Raw genomic sequence first — 12,797 nt, forward strand, 5'->3', positions numbered from 1 at the left:
CAATAAAGTTCACTGTATTCAGTTTAGATGAGAAACTTTTGGATGGGTAAATCTTCCCATAGGAATGTCAGTGTTGCTCCACAGAAACCTAGAAATGGTGCCGACATCTTTATACTTTATAGCTGATGGAATAGGTCATGTTGGAGGATCTGTGATTACCTCACCATCCTTGTGGGCGTACATAGGCAAATTCTCTGTGGAATTTGGCAGGTCAGTCTGCTATTGAAGATCTGTCTATATGGCAGTATCACCTGGCAGAGGCACAAATAAATATAACCTACAACTAGACACAGAGAATGAGAGAAGAGCTGTGATACATCACATAAGTCATGTCGGCACCGTCCATGTCGGCACCATTCATGTCTTCAGAAGCAAGGAAAAGAAACCTTTATCTGTTTCAGCACATTCATCTCAGTAAGCCTTTGTGTGAGCGTCCTATATTTTGCTATTCCACACGGTTGTGGGTAAAGAAACCTCGATGTGATTCACCCCCACTGATCACAGGTAGCATCAATGTGAGCATTTGTTGTTATTGTGGGGTGTAAAGATTTCTGCTTGATACATAAGGATCATTGTTGTAGGGTCTCCTATATGGTTTCCTTTTCTGGGTCTATTTTGCATGTCATATGATTTATATCGTATCCTAATACAGAATTTTATATATTTTTGCTTCTATGTTTCTGTGGAGCAACACTGACATTCCTATGGGAAGATTTGCCCATCCAAACATTCTCATCTAAACTGAATATAGTGAACTTTATTGGAAAACTTGTGGCGTAAGGATTGTTTGTTTGTTTTCATATGTACCATACAAGTTAGGGTGACTTGTTTTATGTGACATTCCCATGGTGCCAGGTTTAGTTACGCTTTGGTAAAGTTGTCTATTCTCTTTGATATTTATATTATACAGGGTGTTTCACTTCCTATTGGTCCCAAAGTTTTTCTTATAACTTTTAAAGTAATTGAGGTAATTTAGTGACATGTGACACAGACAGTCCTTGGTCTATGGGAAACATGAGAGAGTCATAGCAAGTGTATATAGCCTTGGGCAGCACTATGGGATGGGCATGGAATGCCAGTGCTCGGGATCCCGACCAGGTTAGAATGCTGACGCCCCCAGATAAGCTAACCCCTAACCCTCCCTTCCCGGTGCCTAAACCTAACCTCCCTCCCTAGTGCCTAAACCTAACTCCCCCGAAGCCTAACCCTCCCTCCAGCCCCAGTACTTACCTTCAGGATTCCAGCGTCTGCATTATGACTCACAGAATCCCATCGGTCGGCATTCTGACCACATCCCCTGTGGTATACACCCACCAGCCATCACAATAAAACCACTGACAGGTGCAGCAAATAACAGATTATCTTGTTACAAGGGCTGGGATATATTAGGCAGCAAGTGAACACTCAGTTCTTGATGTTAATGAAAACAGGATTTTGGTACTTACCGATAAACCCCTCTCTCCGATTCCACAGGGGACACTGGAGTCTCAGTACAGTGGGGTATAGATGTGGGATAACCGGGAGCTGGCACTTGAATAAATCTGAATAGTAGCTAGCTCCTCCCCCTCTATACCCCCCTACAGGTCAGTCTTCAGAAACTGTGCCCGAGGAGAGCTGGAAAATATAATAGAGGAGAAGAGAAGCTAGAACATACATGAACAAACAAGCAAATCAAGCAGACTGAAGAAAAACGACTGTCCAAACCAGGAAGAACAATAACAAATGCAGGTGAAACAGCGCCGGGTGGGCGTCCAGTGTCCCCTGTGGAATCGGAGAAAGGGATTTATCGGTAAGTACCAAAATCCTGTTTTCTCATCCACTAGGGGACACTGGAGGCTCAGTATAGTGGAGACGTCCCAGAGCTCACATCCCAGGCGGGAGAGCGCTGAGAACCCTGCAAAACAGCACAGCCATACTGTGAAGCAAATCCCGCAAACGTGTCCAAACGGTAAACTTTGCAAAAAGTATGCCGGCCTCACCAAGTAGCCGCCCGACAAAGCTAGGTCAGGGACACACACTGCGGGCAGCCGCCCATGAAGTACCCACCGAGCGCGTAGAATGCGCTGTGATTGAAGGAGGTTGTTTTGATGCAGCCAGATAGGCCTGTCTAATAGTCAGACAAATCCAACTAGAAATAGTTGCCTTAGAAGCCGGCCCGCCCGGACGCGCCATATCATATCGAACAAACAGTGTATCCGACTTCCGGAGGGATTCTGACCTATCAACATAAATCAGAAGAGCCCGGACAACATCTAGGGAACTGGAAGCCGAAGAATCGTCTTTAAACACCGGAACCATGATCGGTTGGTTGATGTGAAATGCAGACACTACCTTAGGCAAAAAGAATAACTGTGTACGTAGCTCAGCCCTATCCTCATGAAAAATTAGGTAAGGCGGACGACAAGAAAGCGCCCCTAGCTCAGACACACGCCTAGCAGAGGCGAGCGCCAAAAGGAGAACCACTTTCCATGATAAAAATTTTAATTCCACAGTCTGTAAAGGTTCAAATTGGGAAGACTGGAGAAAAGAGAGGACCAAATCCCATGGGGCCGTAGGAGGTACAAACGGAGGTTGTAACCTGACTACCCCTTGTAGAAATGTTTGGACATCCGGTAATAATGCTAGTTTCTGCTGAAAGAAAATAGACAGAGACGATATTTGAACTTTCAAAGATCCCAGACGAAGACCTGCTGATAAACCAGCCTGTAGAAAAAGAAGCAGCCTGGCTAAGTTGAATTCTGATGGTGGCGCACCCTTGCGTTCACACCAAGAGACATACGCCTTCCATATACGATGATAGTGCTTTGAGGTAACTTCCTTTCTAGTCCTTAACATGGAAGGGATACCCTTTCTTCTTAATAGAGCCCTTTCAGCAGCCATGCCGTCAAACGAAGCCACTTTAAGTCCCGATAGATAAACGGACCTTGTTGCAGTAGATCTTCCTGCAGAGGAAGAGGCCATGGGTTGTCTATCAGTAGAAAACGTAGGTTGGAATACCACGCCCGTCTGGAGCCACCAACAGAACCTTTACCCTTTCTCGTTTGATTCTTTGAAGCAGACGAGGAAGAAGTGGGAGTGGTGGAAACAGGTAAACAGACTGAAACCACCAAGGAGTTGTTAGAGTATCCACTGCCACCGCCTGTAGATCTCTTGTCCGTGAGCAGTAAAGTGGCAGTTGATGGTTCAACCTCGACGCCAAGAGATCTACCTGAGGGAGACCCCAATGCTGAATCAGTTGTTGAATGACCTGTGGATTGAGCATCCATTCTCCCGGATGAATGTCTTGTCGACTGAGGTAGTCGGCCTCCCAATTTTCTACTCCTGGGATGAAAATTGCTGATATCGCTACAGCAAATTCCTCTGCCCAGAGAAGTATGCGGCTTACCTCCCTAATGGCTGGCCGACTCTTGGTGTCGCCTCTGTTGATGTACACCACAGCCGTGGCGTTGTCGGACTGCACTCTGATGGCACGGCCCTTCAACAGAGGATGTGCTATCTCAAGAGCGTAGAACACGGCCCTTAGCTCCAGAATGTTTATGGGCAGTACCGCCTCAAGTCGAGTCCAGCGGCAATGAAAGTGTCTTCCCTGAGTCACTGCCCCCCCATCCTCTCAGACTGGCGTCTGTGGTGAGGAGAATCCATTCCCACATTGCAAACCGCTTGCCTGCCAATAGGTGAGAGGAATTCAGCCACCAAAGGAGAGATGTTCGAGTCCTGGGTGACAGTTGAACTCGCTGGTGAAGAAAAAGGTGGGACTCTGAACACTGAGAGAGGAGGTCCAGTTGGAATGGATGGGCATGGAACCTCCCGTATTGGATGGACTCGAAGGTCACAACCATCTTCCCCAGAAGATGAATACACAGGTGTACTGACACCCTGCGATGACGCAGCATCAATCGCATCATGTGTTGGATGGAGGTGACCTTTTCCTGCGGAAGAAATACCTTCTGCTCCACCGTGTCCAAAATCATCCCTAGGAAAGGCAGACTCTGAGTAGACTGTAGATGAGATTTCTGGTAATTCAGGATCCATTCGTATTGTAACAGAAGACTCTGTGTTACCCGGATGTCCTGCAGTAATTGAGTGACTGACGGAGCCTTGAGAAGCAGGTTGTCCAAGTACTCGACGATAGTAACCCCTTGAATCCGAAGAAGGGCCATCATTACTGCCATGACCTTCGTGAACACTCTTGGTGCTGATGAAGGACCGAAAGGTAAGGCCTGAAATTGTAAGTGAGAGGCCCGCACTGTGACCTGAAGGAATGCCTGATGAGGCCAAATGGGAATGTGAAGATACAGTAGGCATCCTGTATGTCCAAGGATATGAGAAACTCGTCCCTCTAATGACAGACTGCAAGGACTCCATTTTGAACTTGAAGGTCCGCAAATAAGGATTGAGATGTTTCAAGTTCAGAATGGGTCTCACTGAGCCATCCGGCTTGGGAACTACAAACAAGCTGGAATAAAAGCCTTGACTGTGCTGATGGATAGGGACATGCACTATTACTCGAGAAGACCGTAGCTTTTCTATTGCTTCCTGTATTACAACCCATTTGTCCGCTGATGCCGGCAAACCGGTTGTGAAAAAATGAGGAGGAGGTTGGATCTGAAAAGACTTGATCCAAACTTCTTTGAAATTGTGATGGCGAGCTCCCACCCTGGGGTCCCCTAGGAGAGAAGGGAGCGCGTCATGCTGGAGGCTTAACTGAAGACTTATCCTACTTGGAGGAGGATGCAGTGGTTCTACCCCTGCCTCGGGAGATAGCATCCGCCTGCCATTGTCTTAGCCCACACAGCCCTGTGGCTGAGACCGCCAAAGCCGAGGATCTAGAGGAAAGACTACAAATATACAAATATCTTTTGAAGTCTCTCCAAGAAAAGAAGCAGACTCTGCAATCTGTTCCGCTAGAGGAACCAGATCCTCTGCCAGAACACCAGTCTTAAGGCCCTCAGCAAGCTGCATATCCCATGCTTCCACTGCCTTGTTGACCCAACAGCTGACTAAAGCTGGTTGAAGGGACACCCAGCTACAGTGTACGTAGGGCCTGATTCAAACTCGCTCGCAAGCGGGTCGATGGTCAGCCAGTGCACACGCGCGAGCCCCGGAGTGAGTGAGAACTTCACTCGCTTCGGGGCTCGCTACAAAACGGGCCGGCTGTCGATGTTGATCGACAGCTCACCCCGTTTTGTAGGCGGGGAGGGGGGGTTGCTGGACAAATGGAGGCGTTCCCGAATGAACGCCTTCCGTTTGTGGGCGGCCCTACTGACATCATTCGTGATGTCAGTAGTGAACTTCCTGCTCTACTAGAGCAGGAAGTTCACTCGGGCTTGCGGGAGCCAAGACCCTACCACAAGGGTCTCGTTGCAAGCCCGATGGTCGCGATTATCGCGACCATCGCCAGGCCACTTGCAAAGCTGTGGGTGGTCACCCACAGCTATGCGCGGCCTGGAGGCGGATTTTTTTTTTTAAATAAAAAATCCGCCCTGATTCAGAGCGAGCCCTCGCAAATAGCGACACCTCTGAATCAGGCCCGTAGCCTTTAAGGTAGTTTCTAACTTCCTGTCAGAAGACTCCTTTAAAGAAACTGCTCCTGGAACAGGGAGCACCATCTTTTTAGACAGACGTGACACTGAAATGTCCACTGAAGTAGGTGTTTTGCATAATTTCCTGCTCTAGGGATAGTAGAATAAAAGTTTACGTGGGTTCTGAAACTTTTTATCAGGGTGTTTCCACGCTGAGGTAAGGATCTCGTCCAATTCCTCAGGCACTGGAAAGGAGGCTGCTAGTCTGTTTCTTATTAAAGATAGATGGCCTAACCTCTTCAGGATCCTTGTCCTAAAACAAGTAACACCTGGCGTATTGCTGCAATCAGCGCCTCTACACCCCGATATACAGGCTCTGCTTTTTCTGGCGTCTGTTCCTATATAGGGTCCTGTACCTTCCCTTCCTCTGTATCAGGCATGTCGTCCTCTTCCGGATCATCCCACATAAGGGGATTCGGTACTAGTTTCCTAGCAGGGACACTAGAGGACGATGCCACGGGAGGAACCTGGGCTGACATAACCCTTGTGAGCCCTTCTACAGACCGTGCCCAGTCTGGTTCAGAGAAGGCAGACCTCTGAGATCTTTCAACCTCTCTCTCTGCAAGAAGCTTCCAGCTCTGCAGGCATTTGAGACATGACTGATGTAATTTGATCAGCCCAAATAGGGTGTTGTGGGGATGCTGCAGTCTGTTTCTGAAACACACTTCTCACACAACAGGGAACTAGATGATAGTCCCTGTGTAACCTTCTCTGCACAATTATTACACATACCTGCCGACTTTCTGGTTGCTCCTTCCGGGAGGGAGCAGCCAGATCGGCAGGACGGGGGGGCGTGGCTGGGCGGGTGACATGCACTTCTGGGTGTGGCGAGGGTGGGGCCACATGATTGCATCAGTTTGGCCCCGCCCCCACTACACAATGCCGATAATATAGGCATTGTGAAGCAGGGGGCGGGGGCAAAATTACGCAAATCGCGTCAACGCCCCCGCTACGGGGGTTGCAGGGGTTATTGCGGGGGTATAGGAGGGGTGGGCAGCAGCCGGGAGGATTGCCTTCCTTACCAGGAGGTTGGGAGCGGCACCCAATTTTCTGGAGGGTAGGCAAGTATGTTCTTGCAGGAGAAAGCTTTTAGTGCAGCCTTAGACCCCTTTGAAGTCATGTTACCAATTCACTGTTCACACACACACAGAGAAAAGGTAGTGAGAGAAAAGGTAGTGATACACACACACCACACACACAGAGAAAAGGTAGTGATACACACACACACACACACACACACACACACACACACACACAGAGAAAAGGTAGTGATACACACACACAGAGAAAAGGTAGTGATACACACACACACACACACAGAAAAGGTAGTGATACACACACACACACGCACACAGAGAAAAGGTAGTGATACACACACACACACGCACACAGAGAAAAGGTAGTGATACACACACACAGAGAAAAGGTAGTGATACACACACACACACACACAGAAAAGGTAGTGATACACACACACACACGCACACAGAGAAAAGGTAGTGATACACACACACACACACACACACACACACACAGAAAAGGTAGTGATACACACACACACACGCACACAGAGAAAAGGTAGTGATACACACACACACACACACACACAGAAAAGGTAGTGATACACACACACACACGGAGAAAAGGTAGTGATACACACACACACACACACACACACACACACACACACACACACACAGAGAAAAGGTAGTGATACACACACACACACACACACACACACACACACACAGAAAAGGTAGTGATACACACACACACACACACAGAGAAAAGGTAGTGATACACACACACACACACACACAGAGAAAAGGTAGTGATACACACAAACACACAGAGAAAAGGTAGTGATACACACAAACACACAGAGAAAAGGTAGTGATACACACACACACAGAGAAAAGGTAGTGATACACACACACACAGAGAAAAGGTAGTGATACACACACACACACACACGCACACACAGAGAGAAGGTAGTGATACACACAAACGCACACGCACACACAGAGAAAAGGTAGTGAGAGAAAAGGTAGTGATACACACACACCACACACACAGAGAAAAGGTAGTGATACACACACACACACACACACACACACACACAGAGAAAAGGTAGTGATACACACACACAGAGAAAAGGTAGTGATACACACACACACACACACACACACACAGAAAAGGTAGTGATACACACACACACACGCACACAGAGAAAAGGTAGTGATACACACACACACACACACACACACAGAAAAGGTAGTGATACACACACACACACGGAGAAAAGGTAGTGATGCACACACACACACACACACACACACACACACACACAGAGAAAAGGTAGTGATACACACACACACACACACACACACAGAAAAGGTAGTGATACACACACACACACACAGAGAAAAGGTAGTGATACACACACACACACACACACAGAGAAAAGGTAGTGATACACACAAACACACAGAGAAAAGGTAGTGATACACACAAACACACAGAGAAAAGGTAGTGATACACACACACACACAGAGAAAAGGTAGTGATACACACACACACAGAGAAAAGGTAGTGATACACACACACACACACGCACACACAGAGAAAAGGTAGTGATACACACAAACGCACACGCACACACAGAGAAAAGGTAGTGATACACACAAACGCACAGAGAAAAGGTAGTGATACACACACCCACACACAGAGAAAAGGTAGTGATACACACACCCACACACAGAGAAAAGGTAGTGATACACACACACACACAGAGAAAAGGTAGTAATACACACACACACACACACACAGAGAAAAGGTAGTGATACACACAAACACACAGAGAAAAGGTAGTGATACACACAAACACACAGAGAAAAGGTAGTGATACACAAACACACAGAGAAAAGGTAGTGATACACACAAACACACACACAGACACACACACACAGAGAAAAGGTAGTGATACACACACACACACACACACACACACAGACACACACAGAGAAAAGGTAGTGATACACACACACACAGAGAAAAGGTAGTGATACACACACACACACACACACACACACACACACACACAGAGAAAAGGTAGTGATACACACAAACACACACAGGGAGACTGTTTATAAAGAAGAGATTGAGGGCATAGAGGTAGATTATGCTATTATCCCAGCCCAACCAGCCCTGATGCAGAGACCAGTGCGGTGTAACACAAAATAATGTTGAGTAATCGCTGTGTAAACACAGTCTAACCTTCTCTTCACAAGTCTAACCCCACTGTGCAGTCACAATCTGGGCAGACAGGTCTCCCTTCTGCGTTTGTCTGCAGCCTGTGTCTTCTAAAATCACCAACAGCCTCCTTCTGGGAGCACTGGGGCAGCTGGGAGGCAGGAGCAGAACTGTGTCTTAGGGCAGCTGGGAGGCAGTAGCAGAACTGTGTCTTAGGGCAGCTGGGAGGCAGGAGCAGAACTGTGTCTTAGGGCAGCTGGGAGGCAGGAGCAGAACTGTGTCTTAGGGCAGCTGGGAAGCAGGAGCAGAACTGTGTCTTAGGGCAGCTGGGAGGCAGGAGCAGAACTGTGTCTTAGGGCAGCTGGGAGGCAGGAGCAGAACTGTGTCTTAGGGCAGCTGGGAGGCAGGAGCAGAACTGTGTCTTAGGGCAGCTGGGAGGCAGGAGCAGAACTGTGTCTTAGGGCAGCTGGGAGGCAGGAGCAGAACTGTGTCTTAGGGCAGCTGGGAGGCAGGAGCAGAACTGTGTCTTAGGGCAGCTGGGAGGCAGGAGCAGAACTGTGTCTTAGGGCAGCTGGGAAGCAGGAGCAGAACTGTGTCTTAGGGCAGCTGGGAGGCAGGAGCAGAACTGTGTCTTAGGGCAGCTGGGAGGCAGGAGCAGAACTGTGTCTTAGGGCAGCTGGGAGGCAGGAGCAGAACTGTGTCTTAGGGCAGCTGGGAAGCAGGAGCAGAACTGTGTCTTAGGGCAGCTGGGAAGCAGGAGCAGAACTGTGTCTTAGGGCAGCTGGGAGGCAGTAGCAGAACTGTGTTTTAGGGCAGCTGGGAGGCAGGAGCAGAACTGTGTCTTAGGGCAGCTGGGAGGCAGGAGCAGAACTGTATCTTAGGCTCCCCCCCCCTCCGTTCTTGCACCTTTCAGCGCTGTATCAGTTGCTGATTCTTAGTGCCCGCCTGTCATTTTCTCCTGGCCACCCTGCTACTTGGGGTGCCAGGAGTCACTAACCACCTTGCTGCCAAATGCTGCCGGCAGCGGGCTGAGCTAATGGGGGACCGCGACAAGCGCTGCACGCAGCGCATCTGGGTACCTCCCAGGGACAGTGGACTCTGTAGCTGAAGACCCCAGCGCACGCCGCAAGCAGCGGCGGTGAGGTCTCCCCTGCAGCTTCAACAAAGCAGACAGGCAGGGACAGTGAGCTGCCTGTCTGATCCTCTTGCTGATCGAGGATCCTTGATTTTTAGCAGAGAGCTCTTTGTATGTGACCAGCTCCCTTGGCATGAAATTAAGACTGACCTGTAGGAGGTTATAGAGGGGGAGGAGTTAGCTACTATTCAGATTTATTAAAGTGCCAGCTCCCGGTTATCCCACATCTATACCCCTCTGTACTGAGACTCCAGTGTCCCCTAATGGATGAAGGAGAAATGTTGGAAGCAGGAAAATTGGTGCGAGCATAAGGATCTGACGCCTGGGTCATATCACCTCCACAACGGCAGGTCTTGTGGGGTGTTCCCGGTAGGAGGTGGTTAGTACCTACCAAAAGTGGTCTAAAACAGGCCAACAAGTAAAGCAGATGACAGGGTCATGTGCCTCCAAGGCTCACTGATGTGCGTGGGGAGTGAAAGCTGGTCTGGTCCGACCCTACAGAAGAGCTACTGTAGTACAACTTGCTGAAACAGTAAATGCTGGCTATGATAAAAATGTGTCAGAACACAGTGCATCCTAGCTTGCTGAGTAGCTACAGACCGGTCACAGAGCCCATGCTGACCCCTGACCACCCATGAAGGCACCTACAATGAACATGTGAGCATCAGAACTGGACCATAGAGCAATGGAAGAATGTGGCCTAGTCTGATGAATCACGTTTCCTTTTACACCTTGTGGACAGCCAGGAGGGTTGTTTAGTTGGGGAAGAGATAGCAGCAGGATTCACTATGAGAACAAGGCAGTGTGATGCTTTGGGCATGTTCTGCTGGGTAACGCTGGATCCTTGCATTCATGTAGATGTTACTTTGACACATACAGTACCTATAGTATCTAACCATTGTTGCAGACAACTAGATTCAAATAAAATATTTCACTGCTCAAATATTTCAGAGCATCAAGAAGATCAAAGGTGTCATCAAACCTCACATTTTTGAAACAATAATTGGAGGAAATCTTTGCTTCATTATTGCTCAAGATTTTGTCATATAAACAGATGTTTAAGTTATCCCTAAAGTGCTAATTGTTTCCCTTTTCTTTAAGGTACGGTATCTTAGCGTCAGTAGCCAGTTATCATGTTTTCAGTTTATATCCTCCCCAATATAACACAGAGGTATAACTCAAAACAATAAAGAAACTGATAAGTGCATTACCTCATTGTATGTTTTGTATGGTAAATAAAGGTAAGTATTCTGCATACCAAATGAAAAGATAAAAAACACTTATCTGAATTATAGCCTGAAGCAAGGTCCCAGCCACCTTCACAGCAAACTTCCAGTTGTTATAAGTTACAGGACTTAAAGGATCTGCTGCTAACGTCTTGGTGCCAGATACCACAGGACACCTTCAGAGGTCTTGTGGAGTCCAGGCCTCAATGTGTCAGAGCTGTTTTGGCGGCACGAGAGGGACCTTCACAATATTAGGCCGGGGGTTTTAATCTTATGGTTGGATGTATACACATGGACACACACAGCGCAGAGTACTATGTAGGTACTATACATAACTTAAAAAATGACTGTTAAACTTTATTTATTGACCATTATTTATATAGCGCACGCATATTCTGCAGCGCTGTACAGAGAACATTTTCGTCATTCACATCAGTCCCTGATTACATGGACATACCCAATATCACATGGACGTACCCACTATCACATGGACGTACCCACTATCACATGGACGTACCCACTATCACATGGACGTACCCACTGTCACATGGGCATACCCAATATCACATGGACATGCAGTACACACTATCACATGGACATGCAGTACCCACTATCACATGGACGTACCCACTGTCACATGGGCATGCACACTATCACATGGACATGCACACTATCACATGGACATACCCACTATCACATGGACGTACCCACTGTCACATGGGCATGCAGTAAGTACACACTATCACATGGACATGCAGTACACACTATCACATGGACATGCAGTACACACTATCACATGGCCATGCAGTACACACTATCACATGGCCATGCAGTACACACTATCACATGGCCATGCACACTGTCACATGGCCATGCCCACTATCATATGGCCGTACCCACTATCATATGGCCGTACCCACTGTCACATGGACGTACCCACTGTCACATGGACGTACCCACTGTCACATGGGCATGCACACTATCACATGGCCATGCACACTGTCACATGGGCATACCCACTATCACATGGCCATGCAGTACACACTATCACATGGCCATGCAGTACACACTATCACATGGCCATGCACACTGTCACATGGGCATACCCACTATCACATGGCCATGCAGTACACACTATCACATGGACATGCAGTACACACTATCACATGGACATGCAGTACACACTATCACATGGACATGCAGTACACACTATCACATGGCCATACCCACTAATTAATTTTTACTAAATTGTTTTATTATTTATTTTTTTCGTCATAAGCCAAATAACGTACCTGTATGTGTTGGGATTGTGGGAGGAAACATGGAGAAAACATAGAAACTCCCCAGTAATGGAACCCTGGTTGGAATCAAATCCATGACCCCAGTGTTGAGGCAGCAACACTAACCACTGCACCACCATGCTGTAATCCAACTTCTGTGAAATCCTAATTGTAAAGCACAGTTCTTAATACAAACAATGGAAATAAGTGCGCTGTTGGAAATTGCTGTACATATATATAAAATAAATCTTTATTTTATAACAGTATCTAGAATCAGTAGATTATAAACCTATGAAACCAGCCATAGGCTGTCACCTAAGAG

At 47.6% G+C, this 12,797-nt stretch overlaps 1 protein-coding gene across 3 annotated transcripts in view; it reads left to right on the forward strand.

Moving 5' to 3' along the window:
• The window catches only part of EPS8 (EGFR pathway substrate 8, signaling adaptor), a 247,660-nt gene that overhangs the window by 232,695 nt on the left and 2,168 nt on the right, over positions 1–12,797 (forward strand). The gene's annotated exons all lie outside the window — the stretch shown is intronic.

This window comes from Taudactylus pleione, unplaced genomic scaffold (genome assembly GCF_031769625.1).
Source record: "Taudactylus pleione unplaced genomic scaffold, aTauple2 ptg001061l, whole genome shotgun sequence".
In the NCBI taxonomy this organism is placed as follows: Eukaryota; Metazoa; Chordata; class Amphibia; order Anura; family Myobatrachidae; genus Taudactylus; species Taudactylus pleione.